Below are 15,616 nucleotides of genomic sequence, written 5' to 3'. Positions count from 1 at the left end.
TCTTGCCAACACCTTCTTTGCAAGGAAGGAAACTGGGAACATCAATGAAGGGGAGCTAAAGATGATTGACTTGGCTCTCAATGGAGTGATCTTTCAAGCAAGGAATGGTACCATCATTCTTGGGAGCATTGTGGAGACTGACTTGGGAATGGTGCTCATTGACCACATGATTCAGTTGAGAAGTTGGGTAGGCAAGTTGGAGAATAAAGGATCAAGAGGAGCACTAACCATTGGAGGCATCATCACTCCAATCCTTCAAGCTGCTAAGGTTCCACTTAGAGGAGAAAGGGTCTCACCAAGGTGGATAGACTCAAGCTACCTCACCTCTACTCTCATCCTAGCCAAGGAAATGCATCAAGGGAACCACATCTTCAACTTTGAGCTTCCAACACTTGAGAAAAAGCAATTCATATTGCCTAACCAAGAGCTCACCACCATTTAAGAAGGAGCCAACATTGACTTTTGGCCATCTGAGGAGCATTGGTTTGATGGAGTTGTTCAGCCTAGAGTTGAGGAAGCTGGGAATATACAAGTAGCTGATGGAGAGGAGCAGTTCTATTTTGAAGACTATGAGCCCTCATCAAGGGATAGTAGAGGAGTGAGGGAGAATGCCAAGAGGTTGACTCTTTTGCAAAAATGGGGCAAGTGGCATGGAAAGAGGTTTGATAAGCTGAAGAAGAAGGTGACTAACATGGCTAAGTCCATCAAGGGACTAAAGAAGGAGATTGCTGAACTGAAGAGTGGAAATTCATCTCCTAGCTATTCAAGCCCTTTGAGGAGAAGTAGCTCAACTAGAGCACTTTCAAGGGTTGCGAATCTTGTGGAACCAGCTAGGGCTTCAATGTATGAGCCAAATCAGAGGAAGAGGAGCTCAAGAACCCAAGAACATCAATCTTCGAGGCACTCGACCGGGTCACTCGAGCACCCACTCGACCGAGCACCTCCAATGCACTCAGCCGAGTACCAGCCCAGATCACCCTATGGTTTCCCACCTCTAGCTGCTTATCCAGGTTATCCAAGCTACCCTCCCATCCCACCTCAATACTACATGGATCCAGCTCTCTACCAGCAGTTTTACCAACAGCAGGCTCAACATTCTGACAATCGCGGTCCAGCTCGACCCCCCCACTCGGACACGTACTCGACCGAGTCACGGTCGATCGCCATCGTCGAGCTGCCCCAAAGTCCATCTCCAAGTCACCAACAAGACTCCAACTACTCCTATGACAGCATGCAGATGGATGTGGACAACTTCTTCCACAATCCCTAAGGTACCATCATCACCTTCACTTGTAAATATCATTGCATTTCATATATTGTTTAGTTTTGTTTTTAGTCTTGAATCCTCTTTCAAATTTCTTTCACACAAGGGACTGTGTGATTTAAGTTTGGGGGAGGGTTTGAGATAGCATTTGACATTGTGTTTTGTGATTCTTATTTCAAATTTTTAGCATCATCATGTTAGTGTTTGCATATCATTTAAGGCATAGAAAAACCATAAAAATTTGAAAATTTTTGAAAAAAATCTTTATAAAAAAGAGTGTACATGTAGTTTGCATTGCATATTAGGATCTTGTTTAGCATGTTTCATGTAGGATTGTATAATAATTGCATTAGGGATCTATGATGAGTTTGCCTTGTTAGCTAGCTTATTCACTAGACTAGGATCAATGCCCAAGTTAATAATACTTTGATGCTAGTTGTGTAGTTAGAAGAATAAGATTGAACCAAGCCTTGAATTCCTGCATTGCATTTGGTCTAAATTGAAGCATGTTGAGATTTGAAACCATTTCCTACTAATAAGAACCTAGTATTGACTTATAATTATCATTGTGTGCATTGCTTTAAACTCATGGATACTATATACATACTTGGATCATCTTTCTCCCTTTTACCACTCTTGTTGATCCAAGTAGCTGATTTCCTCATTAAGAATCAGTTTCCCTACCCCTAAACCAAACCTTCTTTCAAGCCTTGTTTGTTCTTGAGTGTGTGAGGCCTATTTTTGGGATTGAGCTTGGTAGAAAGTGTTAGGTTTGAACTGACAAGAGTAAAGCCTTGTGTAGTTCTAGTTTGCATTTTTCAAACTAGATAGGACTAGGTGGTTCACTTGTTGGGTTTGGGACTTGATTGTTTTGAAAAAGAAATAAAAAGAAAAGAAAGAAAAGAGAAAGAAAAAAAGGGTAGAGTCTTTAAGAGGAGATTGTGTTTAAGTAAAAGCCTAGTGAAAGGATGGGAAGTATTGTTGAAATTGGTTCTAGCTTAAGAAAGAAAGAAAAGCAAAGTCTAGCAAAAAGCTTATATGTCTTAAGAATAAGAAGAAAAGAGAACCATAGCAAATAAGTAAGAATCCCCCATCCCACTAGAAGTATCAATTAAGAAGCATCTCCTAAGACTTGAAAACCAAAAGAGAAAAAGGTTAAAGAGAAAAGAAGAAGTTAAGGGTAGCACTAGGATCATTTGGGTTTAGATTGATAGGATGAAGTCTTTGGGTGCCTTTGGGTAGACAAGGTTTTATTCTTGTATGTGTCTAGGTATTCTTACCTTTAGCATTCTTCTAAAGCTCAATCCATTTTCATGAGAGAACCTTGATATTGATAAGCCCTACTCTAAAAAGAGACCATCATTGTCTCAAAGCCTTTGTTTCCAAGCCAAATGAGTTTAAGCATTGCATAGAATTGATTCATGTTCTTGTTTAATGAATGTTAAAGGAAATGGTTGATTTGAATGCATGTGGATACTTAAGGCTCAAATCAATAAAGGTTGTGAAATGCTTGTCTAAAGTCTTTAATTCCAGCTCATTCAACTTGCATCTTAGTATTAGTAACTAGGACATTGATTCTAGATGGTCTATTTGCAAGCTTTAGGAGCTGAGATCCCACTTTCAAACCTCACTTACCTTCTTATGTCTTTGATTATTTGCTTGAGGGCAAGCAAAGACTAAGTTTGGGGGTGTTGATGTTCATATATTTTACCTTGTTTTCCCTTAGTTTATTTACATCTTTTGCATCTTTTGCTATCCATTTAGGCCATTATTGTGTAGCTTTAGGACTAATCATGCATTAGAGTTTAGTTGCATTGCATTTGCATCTTTTCATGCATAAACAAGTGGTTTTTGGAGCTTAAGGAGCATGGAAGCATTGCTGAGGAGAAGTGAAGCAATCATGAGGAGAAAGCAAGAGAGTTAAGGTTGAAACAACAAGGTCCGGAGTCCAACTCGACCGCACACTCGACCAGACACTCGACCGTGTGCTGAGGAGGACTCGACCGAGTGGAGATTGCACGTGAGAAGCCAGCTCGACCCCTCACTCGACCGAGCACAGGTTGAGTTGACCGAGCTGTTGACTACTTTGACTTTTTCTATTTTTAGGGCTTCCACTCCCCTACTATATAAAGCCTTGTACCTGCAGCCACCAAAGTGTACAGCTTTTTAGATATTCTCTAAACCTAGTTTTTACCTTTTTTAGCTTTATTCCTTTTGCATTTTTATTTTTAGATCTTGTACTTTCTTAAGAAAGAAGATTAGATTCTTATATTTTGTTGGTTCTATAACTTTCAAGATAGTGAGAATTTGAGTTTCATTTCTTCATCAATATTATAGATCTTTGTTTTATCTTTCTAATGATGCAAGTTTCAATATTTTCTGGGTTTTTGACTTTGTTCATCATGTATTGTTGTGAGTAGTTTGCTTAGGATCTTGAGGATGGGTTATGATGGATTGATCTTGTGGTTTATTTGATTTGGTCAAGCTTGATTGTTGTAGATCTCTTCTAGGCTAGATGTTCTTAATGCTGATCCTATATCTGAGAGGGTAGGGTTTGATCTCAAGCATCTTAGCATCACACCAATGTTTAAGAAGCATAGATAAGGCTAGATCTAGAGCTTACCATTAGGCTTGCTAAGAGATTAGAGGTCTTGTTTGGTTTGAGATGTATTGCTTAATGCCTGCTTGTGTAGTTTCTTTACTATGTGAGAACAAGTCTAGAAATGCATAGGTTTGATTGTGTCTTGCCATGAGAGTGGATTAAACATGTCTTCGAATAGTATGTCTAGAGATTAGCTCAAGTAGATTGCTTGAGGTTTGTTGATCAAGTTAAATAACCACAATGATTAAATTCATCCCATGAATCCATCCTCAGGACCTTCTTTGTTTATTGAAATCTTAGTCTTAATCCCGTTGCTTGCTTGTTGTTTGATTCGTTCTTGCATTGCTCTGTTTTTATTGTGTTGCTCTGTTTTCACGTTCAGTCTAGCTCGACCACCCACTCGACCTACACTCGATCGAGTGCATGCTCGAGTTCATCCCCAGAACTTGTGTTTATGATTTGTGATTGTCTTGTTTCATTCCTGTTTCATTCCAGTTGCATTCATTTAGTTTCCTGTTCATTATTGTCTTGCATTAGTTCATCATAGTAGTTTCTATTTCTGTAGATAGCGTCATTACTGTTATAATCATTCTGTTTCATTTGCATTTAGTTCTTAGTTCTTGTAGTTTACTTTCTGCATTTTACATTTTCATCTTAGGATTGTTAGTGACAAGCAATCTTTACATTTGTCTTAACTTAGATTCATATGCATATCTTAATTGTTCACAAACACTTATTTAGGATTGATACCTCTTATACTGCAACAACATAAGGGGAATTGAAACACCCATCCATCATTCCATTCATATCACCATTGCATCATCTCATCATCATTTCACCAGCATCAAAATAAGCTTGTTTCAGACCACTTGTTGTAGTTTAATTATTATATTATATTTATTATTTATTATTTTTTTTTAAAAAGGTCAGTCCTTTCATTTTGGTATCAGAGCCCTTACGGTTCTAGGTTGGGTTCACTAGGTTTCTGTTGTGATGTTTGGGATTGCATGTCTTGATTGATTATGTGAGTTAGTCAATTGTGTGTGGCATGGAGTCCTAGAACATCCTCTTCGAGCCGACTGTGTGATTCCATGGTGAGTTTATGTTTCTGTGTTATAATATAAATTGTTTGCTTAGCCTTCTGTTCATGGTAGTGCAGATGGTTAGAGGAGATGCTGTGGCTGGTCGTGGTCGTGGACGTGGAAGTGGTCGTGGACGCGGACGTGGTCGTGGTAGGGGCAGAGTCCCAGTGGTAAGTGAGACCGAGGACCAGAGTGTGACAGCTGAAGGTGTTGGCGAGTCGCAGGAATGTCCGGGGGATTCCGTGAGTGTGGCAGGAAGGGGCGGTGTTGATGCTCCAGTTGCCGGTGATGTTAGGGTCCCGGGTGTGGGAGTCCCAGCGGGTGGAGTACCTGGTACTGATGTTGTGACTATGCTAGCACAGGTGTTAGCGCGGTTACAACCAGTGGTACCGGCTCAGGCTCAGGTAGTGCCACCAGTGGTGGCGGAGGAGCGGCAGCCAGTGGTTGCGTATGTGGGAGCACATGGACGTTATTTGTCTATGCTCAAGGAGATGAAAGGTCTTTTCACTGAGAGGTTTTTGGGTGGTACAGATCCTATTGTTGCGGATGCATGGAGGACGAGTGTGGAACGTAACTACCATACTTTGAGATGTCCTGTGGAGTTTTGGGTGGACATAGGGGTCTACTATTTGAGTGGTGATGCGGAGTTGTGGTGGAGATCAGTGGCTGCTAGGAGAGTGCAGCGGGAGATGACTTGGGCTGACTTCTTCTTGGAGTTCAACCGCAAGTATTTTTCTAGAGAGGCATTGGATCGGTTGGAGGTGCAGTTCCTTCAGTTGTCTCAGGGGACACAGTCAGTGCGGGAGCTGGACTCGGAGTTCAGTCGACTTCTTTGTTATGGGGGTCGGGCTTTGGAGTCTGAGGAGGCTCAGATCAGGAGGTTTTTGAGGGACTATGTGATGATTTGAGAGTTCACTGTAGAGGGCGGAGTTATGCTACGCGTGCAGAGCTTGTTGAGACTGCAGTAGAGATTGAGGAGGACATCCGGGCACAGTCAGTGACGGTAGCTCCAGCAGTTTAGCCTAGTAAGGATCAGCAGCAGGGTAGTTCTAGCAGGGGTTGTAGGTCTGCTCAGGGAACCAAGAGGAGGTGGGAGGCTACGCAGAAGCCGAGTGTTGCGAGTTGCTTCGGTTGTGGGAGAAAGGATCACAGGGTTGCTAATTGTCCCAAGAGGAGTGCTCCGACGGCAGGGCCTCGGGTATGTTATCATTGTAGGGAGACAGGGCACATCAGGCCTTTTTGTCCCAAGTTGAAGCCGGCATCAGTGGCAGCGTTGCAGCAGGTGTAGCCTGGAGGTCAGCAGGTGGCACATATTGAGCAGGCGCCACAAGTTTACACGACAGCAGAGACTGGTGGAACCAGTGCCGGGGCCATCACATGTATATATTCTGGTACTTAAATTTTGTGAATTTTTGTAGGTTCAGATTGTATATGTTTCCTGTGATAAAGTGTTAGGTTCTCAACACATAAGGTTTGTGTAGGGACCTTGTTGGTGGGCGGGTTTAAGTCCCACGTTATGTTTGATTCTGGAGCTTCTCATAGCTTCATTACACCGGAGTGTGCAGAGTGTGCGGGGATCAGCGGGGATCCGGGAGAGCGTTCAGGAGTTGTCAGAGTTGCGGGAGGCGAGTTCCTGAGAGTGATTGGATGAGCTAGAGGAATTGATATTCAGATCGTAGGAGAGTTGTGGCCAGCAGATTTGCTTATCAGTCCAGTGGAGTTATATGATGTTATTCTCGGGATGGATTGGTTGCATCGGCATAGGGTGCATTTGGATTGCCACCGGGTAGAGTGGAGTTTCAGCATCCAGGAGGGAAGTTGGTGTTTCAGGGTATTAGACCGACTTCGGGGAGCCTCGTGATCTCGACCATTCAGGCTGGGAAGATGATCGAAAAGGGCTGTGAGGCTTATTTAGTTACTATATCTATGCCAGAGTCAGTGGGGAAGTCTACGGTTAGAGGTATTCCGGTAGTGGAGGAGTTTGAGGATGTGCTTCAGTCTTTGCAGGGATTACCACCATCTCGGTCGGATCCTTTTACCATTGAATTGGAACCGGGGACGGTGCCGTTATTCAAGGCTCCTTACAGGATGGCTCCAGCAGGGATGGCAGAGCTGAAGAAGCAACTAGAGGATCGGTTGAGTAAGGGATTCATCCGTCCTAGTGTATCACCGTGGGGAGCGCCGGTGTTGTTTGTGAAGAAGAAGGATGGGAGTTTCAGGTTGTGCATTGATTATCGGGGTTTGAACCGGGTCACTGTGAAGAACAAGTACCCTCTTCCTAGGATCGATGAGTTGTTGGATCAGTTGAGGGGAGCTACTTGGTTCTCCAAGGTAGATCTGGCGTCGGGTTATCATCATATATCGATTGATGAGGCAGATGTGAGGAAGACGGCTTTCAGGACGAGGTATGGGCATTATGAGTTTGTGGTGATGCCTTTCGGGTTGACTAACGCACCAGCAGCGTTTATGAGATTGATGAACAGCGTGTTTCAGGAGTTTCTGGATGTGTCTGTCATCATTTTCATCGACGATATCCTGGTTTATTCTACGAGTCCTGAGGAGTATGCAGTGCATTTGAGGGCATGTATAGAGAAGCTGCGGGAGCATAAGTTGTTTGCTAAGTTGAGCAAGTGCAGTTTTTGGCAGCGTGAGATGGGCTTTCTGGGTCATATTGTGTCTGCAGACGGGGTTTCTGTGGATCCAGAGAAGATTCAGGCTATCAGAGATTGGCCTAGACCGCAGAATGCCACAGAGATCAGGAGTTTTCTTTGTTTGGCAGGATACTACATGAGATTTGTGCAGGGGTTTGCGAGCAGAGCACGTCCTATGACTAAGTTGACAGGGAAGGATGTTCCTTTTGTTTGGTCAGAAGAGTGTGAGGAAGGCTTTGCAAGCCTGAAGGAGATGTTGACTACTGCGCCAGTGTTGGCTTTGCCTGAGCAGGGGGAACCCTATGTGGTTTATACAGATGCATCTAGAGTTGGTTTGGGGTGTGTTCTGATGCAGCATGGGAAGGTGATTGCCTATGCTTCACGGCAGTTGCGGGTGCATGAAGGCAACTATCCTACTTATGATTTGGAGATGGGTGCTGTAGTTTTTGCCCTGAAGATTTAGAGATCTTACCTTTATGGTGCAAAGGTACAGATGTTTACAGATCATAAGAGTCTGAAATATATATTCACTCAGCCTGAGTTAAATTTGAGGCAGAGGTGGTGGATAGAACTTGTGGCAGACTATGATTTGGAGATAGCCTATCACCCTTGTAAGGCTAACACGGTTGCAGATGCTCTGAGTCGGAAGAGGGTAGCTTCGGCTAAAGAGCAAGAGATGGAGTCTCTGGTAGGGGAGATCAGTGCTTTGAGCTTGTGTGCTGTTTCACAGGAACCGTTGGGTTTGGAAGCAGTTGATAGAGCAGATCTTCTGAGTAGGGTGCGGTTGGCTCAGGAGAAGGATTTGGGGCTGGTGAATGCCTCTAAGGATGTGTATTCAGAGCATCAGGTTTTAGATAATGGTACTATCTTGGTGCACGGTCAAGTTTTTGTGCCCAAGGACGAGGAGTTGAGGCAGGAGATTCTGAGAGAGGCTCATGCGAGAAATTTTTCTATTCATCCATGAGCGACTAAGATATACCGTGATCTCAAGATGACTATCATTGGGTCGGGATGAAGAAGGATGTGGCTAGTTGGGTTTCGAGGTGCGATGTGTGTCAACTAGTGAGGGCTGAGCATCAGGTTCCTGGCGGGTTACTGAAGAGTCTACCCATTCCTGAGTGGAAGTGGGATATGATCACTATGGATTTTGTGGTATGATTGCCACTGTCACGAACTTTTGATGCTATTTGGGTCATTGTGTACCGGTTGACTAAGTCAGTACATTTTCTGGCCATTAAGAAGACTGATGGAGCAGCGGTCTTGGCTAAGAAGTATGTGAGGGAGAGAGTCAGATTGCATGGGGTGCCAACGAGCATTGTGTTTGACAGGGATTATTAGTTCACTTTGGTGTTCTGGAAGGCATTTCAGGCAGAGATGGGCACTAAGGTGCATATGAGTACAGTTTATCATCCCCAGACAGATAGACAGTCTGAGAGGACGATCCAGACGCTGGAGGATTTGCTGAGGATGTGTGTGTTGAATTGTGGTGGCCATGGGGCAGATCACCTGAACCTGGTAGAGTTTGCTTACAACAACAGTTATCAGGCGAGTATTAAGATGGCTCCTTATGAGGCTTTTTATGCTGGACTCAGGTGGGGGAGAGGAGCATGTTCGGGGCGGATTTTGTTCAGGAGACCTCAGAGAAGATTCAGGTTCTCAAGCTGAACATGAAGGACGCTCAGGATAGGCAGAGGAGTTATGCTGATAAGAGGAGGAGAGATCTTGAGTTTCAAGTGGGAGACAGAGTGTACCTGAAGATGGCCATGTTGCGGGGTCCGAACAGGTCATTGACAGAGACTAAGTTCAGTCTGAGGTTTATGGGTCTGTTCAGAGTGATTGAGCGGGTGGGACCAGTAGCATATAGGCTTGAGTTGCCTGAGGTTATGCGTGCGTTCCACTAGGTCATCCATGTTTCTATGTTGAGGAAGTGTCTCCGTGAGGATGATCAGTTGTTGGCTAAGATTGCTGAAGATCTTCAGCCTAACATGACTTTGGAAGCGAAACCAGTGAGGGTTCTCGGGAGGAGGATCAAGGAACTTAAGAAGAAGAAGATTCCTTTGATGGGAGTCCTTTGGGACTGTGATGGTGTTGAGGAACAGACTTGGGAGCCAGAGGCGAGGATGAAGGCAAGGTTTAAGAAGTGGTATAAGGTTTGTCTAGCCTGGTCCCTGGATTAATCCATGGCTGGAGCGGGAATGGAGTATTCCAGCCCATCTCTCTTGTATACTTGGTAACTTGGGGTGGTTGGTTGTGCGACTAAGTAACAAGATGAGGTGGTGCTCGCGGTACAAAGTTTCCGTGAGGCGGGGTTTTTAGAGGAAAGTTTCCTGAAATAGAAGTTTCCAAAAGTGCAAAGTGCTAAAAATAGAAAGTTTTTGTGAGTTGGAATTTGTCCATTTTAGTGATTGTGAGCCTTGGAGGGGCTTGTGTGGCCTTAGTGGCGGACTTTTGAGTCATTGTGCCCATGTGTGGCGGTGTTTTGAGACATTGTTTGGCCTTTGTTGCGGGCTGTTTAGCCGTGTGTGGCCTTTGTGGTGGGCTGTTTAGCCAATTGTATGGCCTTTGTGGCGGGCTGGTTAGCCAGAGTGCCGTTTAGGCGGTCCTTCGAGACAGATGGTCTTTGTGACGGTCCTTTGGGACAGATGGTATTTGTGACAGTCCTTCGGGACGAGTGACCTTGGTGGCGGTCCTGTTTAGGACATTTGTTTGGCCTTCGTGGCGGTCCTGTTTAGGACATTTTTTTGGCCTTGGTGGCGGTCCTGTTTAGGACATTTGTTTGGCCTTGGTGGCGGTCCTGTTTAGGACATTTGTTTGGCCTTTGTGGCGGCCCTTGCGGCATGTATATGATTCTTGTGTGGTCATGAGGTATTCCAGCGAGGGAATATGTCGTTGGTAGGACATTGTGTTGTCTTACGCGAGCCACGGGAAGGGAACCTGGATAGGGATAGGACTCAGACGTGTTAAGAATTGTTTGCTTGCGTCTCTTGGGGGACTTAGGTTCTCCTAGTACTGCCATATTTTGAGACTTTGTGGCTTGGGAGTATTGTTGGTATATCGATTTCGGATGACAATCCGGGGGCGTGCTGTAGGGTGGCAACCCGAGAGACGAGTATTGGATTTTCCTTTTATTTTATAGCATGCGGGTTTAGGCCCGATAAGGAGCCAACATTATGGCATGTAAACTTAGGTCTTATGAGGAGCCAATAAAAACTCAAGGTTTAGGCCTATGAGTAAAGAAAAATCCAAAAGTCGAGAGCAAATAATGCCTGGAGCGTGAGTCTATCGCCTAGAGATGACCTTTCGTAGATTGGTCGGAGGAGTGCAGGTCGTGGAGACGGTTGCATGGGAGTCCTTGGCTGATGGTTGTTCGAGATTCGAGGACGAATCTATGATGGTGGGGGAGAATTGTAACACCCGCGAACAAAAACTGTGCGTTTTGGGGAGGGTATCGATCGACACCAAGGGGGTGTCGGTCGACACCATTGATTTCTGGTTTGTCCAGTTCGATTTAATTATCGATTTGGACCGGTTTGGTTTAACGAAACAATTGAACCGATCTTTAAAAGGGAGAAAACGACCTAGGGTCGGGTTATGTTTTTGTCTTACGCCGCTTTGAGAGAAAACAAAGAGAAAGTGTGTTCTTGAGCTTTTTGCAGCTGACAAACCCTAAGTCTTCTTCTTCTTTGGTTTCTTCTTCTTCCGATTTCTTTCTTCTCCGGTTGTTCTCTTCTCCGGTTACGCCTCTCTCTTATCAAGTTAGTCTAATCCTCCTCATCCTCTCTTCTACGGTTACACAAATCCTCGTCTTCGGTTAGTCTACTACTCCTCTCTCTTATCCAGTCAATCTAATCTCCTCCTCCTCTCTCTTCTTCTGTCGTTCAATTTCAGGTTAGGGTTCTTATTAGATCTTGATGTGATCATGAGACCATCCAAGACGACCCTTGAGTCTTGCTCACCATGAACGAAGTCAGAGGTCAACTATTCCAGCCAAACTACTATTTGAGATACATTCTTACCTCATCTAGAGCATATCTCGAGGTGGAATCAGTCCAATCAGAGTTCAGATGAAGAAATTATTCATTTTACAACTCAGGTGAACTCATGGCTACGCGATTTGGACCTACGAGTATTCAAAGGAGGATTCCGACTAATTTAAAAGGATTCAAGGTATGAACCAAAATGTTCTGGAATCTTGATCCATTCCATAACAACGGAGAATTGGAATCACATTAATATCAGTTTATATGTGAAAGATATAGATATTTCAAGTCAGTAGATCTTTCTCAGTCCTAGTTTTGCGTCTGAGCAAAAGACCGTGTTACACAGACCAATTCAGAAACAGTTTCGGTACAAAACCACTTGGAGAATGTTAATGGATCTCTTATGTTTCCAACAAGCTCAGAAAGAGAAGATTTGGCCCACGGAATACAAAGATACACTTCATTTACCAAAGGAAGTCAATCTAGTTCTACACTTGAAGAGCTTTAGGTCCAATTGGTTTAGGACCTTCCAGAATTACGTATAGCAACCAAGAGCTGTTTCTACTAAGTCCAGGATGAAGCAAAGATACAAACCATGTTGTTTCTCATCAGCAAGTTGGATCAAAGAGTAAATATAACAACCCGTCCCGTGGACCCCACTAGTCTCACTGCTAGCTGCCGCAACGGAGCATCCGTGGACCCCGCTAGCCCACCGCTAGCCGTCCCAACGGACCCTGCAGGGCATCGATCCTAACCCATTATTGTGGATATCACAATCTACCAGTAGTTTATTGGTGCGCTAGGCATTTCTCGAATCCTGGTCCTCACCCTTTAACAACCTTCCCACAGGACAAGCTGCCACCAATTGACCTGCATCAATTGGTGGAAATTTTATGTGACAACCCGTCCCGTAGACTCCACTAGCCTCACTGCTAGCCGCCCCAACGGACCCCAAGCTGGCCCTGCAGGGCATCGATCCTAACTCCTCACCGTGGCAAATGGAACTACTCATCCAAATCCACAGTAGGTTATTGGTGTGCTAGGCGTTCCTCGAACCCTGGTCCTCACCCTTTAACAACCTTCCCACAGGACAAGCTGTCACTAATTGATCTGCAGTTCAATTGGTGGCAATTTGTCTTGTGGGAAGGTTGTTAAAGGGTGGGGACCAGGGTTCGAGGAATGCCTGACGCACAAATAACCTACTAGAGGATTGTGATATCCACAGTGATGAGTTAGGATCGATGCCCTGCAGGGCCAGCTTGGGGTCCGTTGGAGCGGCTAGCGGTGGGCTAGTGGAGTCCACGGGACGGGTTGTCACAGTAAATATCAAAGAAGATTAAGGAAACACTTAATGGGTCAATTCAAGATCTTATGGCCAAAGAGAGCATGGGAAAAACTATTGGGGATGATACCTATCAAGTCCAGCCCACTTTGAGCCTAATTCAAGTCCAAGAAAGCCCAAAATAATCACTTTGTTTTGTGGTCAAAGAGGAGTGACGAAAATAGAGTTCAACTCACCTTGGGAAGGACACCTTGGGAAGACAAACTTCAAAGAGTTGAATCTTCATTCAACTATCTTTCTTTATTGTGTTTTAGTTTCAAGAATAATACTTGGCTTTGTGACCAAGTTTTCTATCTCTATATAAACTCATGTAATCTCATTTGAGAATAATCAATCAATTTTCTTTTTCATTTTATGAGTTTATCTTTTTATTCTTTGTCCAGAACATTTCTTTGTTTCTTGGTGTGTAATATCCAAGCAACAGCCTCCTTTTGCAGGACTAGTGTGTCATATCTAGCAGTGATTGGAGTTGGGAATATCAGCAGCCTTCCGCAACTGCTGTGCGACCCCTCAATCCATCAAATCTCCCTTGTTGCATCTTGCACCTTGGTGAGTTTCTATCATTTTTATTCCGGCTGAGTGATCCTTGAATTTTGGGCGTATCAGATCTGTTTAGGGTTTCGATTTCGATTTAGGTTTTAGCTTTGGAAGACAAAGGTTTTTGAATTTAGGTTTTTTATTTCAATTTTAGGGTTTTGAATTCGATTTTGATTTTGATTTCGATTTTAGGGTTCTGATATTTCAGTTTAGGGTTTCGAATTCGATTTTAGGGTTTTATGTAATTCAATTTTAGGATTTCAAATTACAATTTTAGGGTTTAACGTAATTCAAATTTAGGGTTTTAATCTAGTTTGGTTTTAGTGTTCTAATTATATCAATTCTAGTGTTTTTATTTAATTCAATTTGAGAATTTTAATTTAGTTTTTTTTGAATTGTTTTTTAGATGTCTTCTCAAGAGAACCAAAAATATCCTGGGAGCCAAAACATTTACAGAAGATTTATATCTTCTCAAGGGTTATCTCCTCCCATCCCTTCTCGAAGGTTACCTTCTTCTGCCTCTACTCAAAGGTTAGCTTCTCCCGCCTACTCGCAAGGTACCTCACCGGTGATCTTAGATAATCGTTAAGAAACCTCACCGGTGGTGGAAGATCATCTTCCACCATAGCAATCGACTTCGCGTGTCAACGATATGTCTCCTCAGTCCTCTTTTTTTTTACTTTGGATGAGTTACTTGCAAGTCCTGGTCGTGCTAGCTTAAAGAAACTGGATCCTAAACGCCCTCCGGGGTACTCTATGGTAAGAATGTAGATAGGGTTGTCTAATTTTTTAGATCTATTTTCATTTATCCTCATTCCCTTTTTTCTTGTGTTTTGTAGGTTTGACCAGGATTCTTCGGTTGCTGTGACTGTCCGGGCCATCTTTGAAAGAGATTTCAAAGAATTTCATGCCAACTGGACCCAAACACCATGTCTGGTTGTAAACCGGTGGTTTGAAACTTTTGCGGTAAGTTAAATGTTTGTTGATGTGTTTAAATTACAGTTTTGTTTTTACTTACTTGATTCTGATTCTGATTCATGTTATGTTTTTACAAGCAAACATATAACTAGGAACAGTCCATCAACGAGAGAGTTTGAGCCGAGTTTGAAAGCAAGTTAAAGACCCGAATGACTGATCAAGTGTCTCGGTGGAAGTCTAAGTGGAGAGTAAAAGGTGATGATGCAAAGCCGCAGTGGCTTGATCCTACAATATGGAAAGGCTTGGTCAAGTTTTGGTGTGAACCAAAATCTGAGGAAAAGAGTATCAATAGTCGAAATGCTCGGTACAGTGATCCCGATGGCACTGGAATACATAAACATCGGTCTGGTCAGGCCTCCTTTAAAACCCGTGCACGAACACATGTAAGTATGTTAAGTTAGTTATTTAACACAATTAGTTATAAATTCTTCTTGATTAAGTCTAAGACTTGTTTCATATCTTTGTTTAGTCTGAGATGACTGGTGAGGCACTTCCTGATTTCTTGAAAGTCCTAGAAGATACTCATAGGAAACCTGATGGGTCGTTTGTGGATGGAATATCTAAGAAGGTCTACCATGAAGTGTCATCGAGGATAACTGAGGCTGAAACTGGGCTATGCTCAGGGGACAATATAGAGAGTAGTGCTTCTGGCGGATTGTCAGTTAGTATGAAGAACCAATTTTTTGCTGAGGTAAATTCTTGAACTTTACATTGTGTTTTGGTTTTCACTTATGTTCTCATATCTAGTGTTTGTTATAACTTGTTTCATATCTTTGTTTACTTTGTGTCTCTATTTTTTGTTGTTTGCAGGTTGCTCCGAAGAAGAAAAACTGGATATATGGAGTCGGTAATATGCAAACTGAAGCATCTTCAGCTCATGTTGTTCTCCCGCCTACTCCGAATGAAGATCCAGTCATTATAGCTGAGAAGCTTTCTGCCGCCGAAGCTGTTCTTGCGAGTCAGTCTACTCAGTTAGAAGATTATGCATTGAAGTTGCAAAAAAATGCTCAAAAGATGCATTGCTACAATGCCTACTTCGATTATCTATCTGAGAAGGACCCTGAATTTGCTGCAAGATTTCCCCGACCTGAGACTGATGCCACAGATGATACCAGAGCAGGAGATACCAGAACTCAGACCGGAGTAGCAACTGCCAGTGGAGAAGATATCACGAGACCAG

Source organism: Camelina sativa, chromosome 15 (assembly GCF_030686135.1).
Source record: "Camelina sativa cultivar CO46 ecotype springtype chromosome 15, ASM3068613v1".
In the NCBI taxonomy this organism is placed as follows: domain Eukaryota; kingdom Viridiplantae; phylum Streptophyta; class Magnoliopsida; order Brassicales; family Brassicaceae; genus Camelina; species Camelina sativa.
Note: the sequence above shows the minus strand (reverse complement) of the source record.